This window comes from Nomascus leucogenys, unplaced genomic scaffold, assembly GCF_006542625.1.
Source record: "Nomascus leucogenys isolate Asia unplaced genomic scaffold, Asia_NLE_v1 001928F_19772_qpd_obj, whole genome shotgun sequence".
Classification (NCBI taxonomy): Eukaryota; Metazoa; Chordata; class Mammalia; order Primates; family Hylobatidae; genus Nomascus; species Nomascus leucogenys.
The window spans coordinates 1-1,728 of record NW_022097257.1 but is presented as its reverse complement, the minus strand read 5'-3'; the positions used below and the strand labels follow the sequence as shown (position 1 = coordinate 1,728).

Genomic DNA, 1,728 nt, shown 5'->3' with positions numbered 1-1,728 from the left:
ATTTTTTCTGGCCACATACTTCAATTGCCTGCAATGATATTTAAAAAATATGAATGCCAGCACACGGACTATTTCAACATTGTACCTCATTGCTCGAGTATAAACATTCATTAGCTATGAAACAAACCAAATACAAAATGCTGAATGTATGGTACATTATCAACAAATTCAGATTCCCTCACCGTAAGAAACCAATAAAAGACCAATTTTCTATGACATGTCAGCTTTTCATTAGTTCTTTAATATGATTTAGGCTATTCCAAATATAAGAAAATATATGCATCACTATCCATGTTTTCTCCACATTTTTTTATCTAGGTCCTGAAGGGCATAATTATATTGTCAGATTTATTTTTATATACTTTCAATGTTTCTTTTGATGTATTTTCTGTGCATCTTAGTATGAATATATGGATACAAGGACAAATGTACGTTTAAGTGGTTATATGAATTTTGCTTATATGGCTAATTGCTTATATGGATGCTATAAATGACAAGATAAAATAGTAAAGTTTGATAAACTTATCTGTGCCCTGTGAACTTTAGTTCACTTACTGTATAACTTAACTCAGTCACTAATAATTGGTTTAAAAATTGTTTTTTAAAAGCTGCAAACCACACTTTATTACACATTTCTGAATCAGGAAGGGGTAAACTGTGACACAGTTTTCTTGTGCCATTGACTTTTTTGGGGAGAAACGCTCTGCAATAAAATAAGGGTTTCCAAACTCTATTTTTAAAAAAGGTTGAGGATTCTTCTGTGATTAACCTTCACTCCTCAGTCTTTTTTACCCAAGGAATGGTTCTTAGGTCATCTTTTGGAAGTTTAGTTTCTGGAAAGTTTTCAGCAAACCTCTCCTGTGCTTTGTCCTAGTTTGTGTTGTTGCTGTTGTTGTTCTAGTTTTGGAGAAGGTGAGTCTCTTTAATCGAGGATGGTTTGTCTGTCTCCAATCCTGCACGTGTTTGCCGAAGCTGAAGCTGTATCAGAAATCTTATTCTCCTGCCATCGTTCCCCAGGCATTCTCCTGTTTTCAACACGTCTTTTTCAACATCTTCTGACCTTTGTCACTATCAGTAATTTCAGAATGAACAGATGCAGGAGCATCATCTCTCTGGAAATTCCCTTCACTTCCAATCTGCTCCCTATGTTTTCCAGCTCTATCTTTATAGTTTAAGTTGTCTAGTATCTTATCATCTTCATAGTCTGTATTCTGTAAACCATATTTTACTCATATATTTTAAAAATCCTTTTCTTCTATCCAACTCGTTTCCTTCTTAGTTAATGTTGGGCCAACACATGATTCATCTTTCTTATCAAGGAAAAGGTGAGCTCTAACCTACCATGGTTCACATCCAACACAGCTATCACTGCCAGCGTGAATGTGAGAAGATAAGGAGTTTCGATATCATGATCTTGCTGATCTGACAGTTGAGGCACTGACTTTATTTGGAAGACTAACATCATTAGAGTAGGTCTGACAATAATCTGAGATTGACTAAGGAGCATGGTTCTCTGTGAGTACTTCTACATCAGACTTTTATCTCCATTTCTGCCACAGCTGAGTACGTTACTGAGTTCTTCCAGCTGCGTGCAGAGCTCCTGGCGGTTGTTCGTGTCTCTCCAATCTCTCCAAGTTTCACTTTCTCTCCATGCTCACGTTCATAAGGGTCACATTTAGTTTTCAGCTGAACAATCCGTTTTTCATTAACAATTGTTCCATTTTGACG

At 36.1% G+C, this 1,728-nt stretch overlaps 1 pseudogene; it reads right to left on the bottom strand.

The window, feature by feature from the left end:
• Positions 1-771: 771 nt before the first annotated feature.
• On the bottom strand, positions 772-1,722 carry LOC115834217 (annotated as a pseudogene).
• Positions 1,723-1,728: the final 6 nt, after the last annotated feature.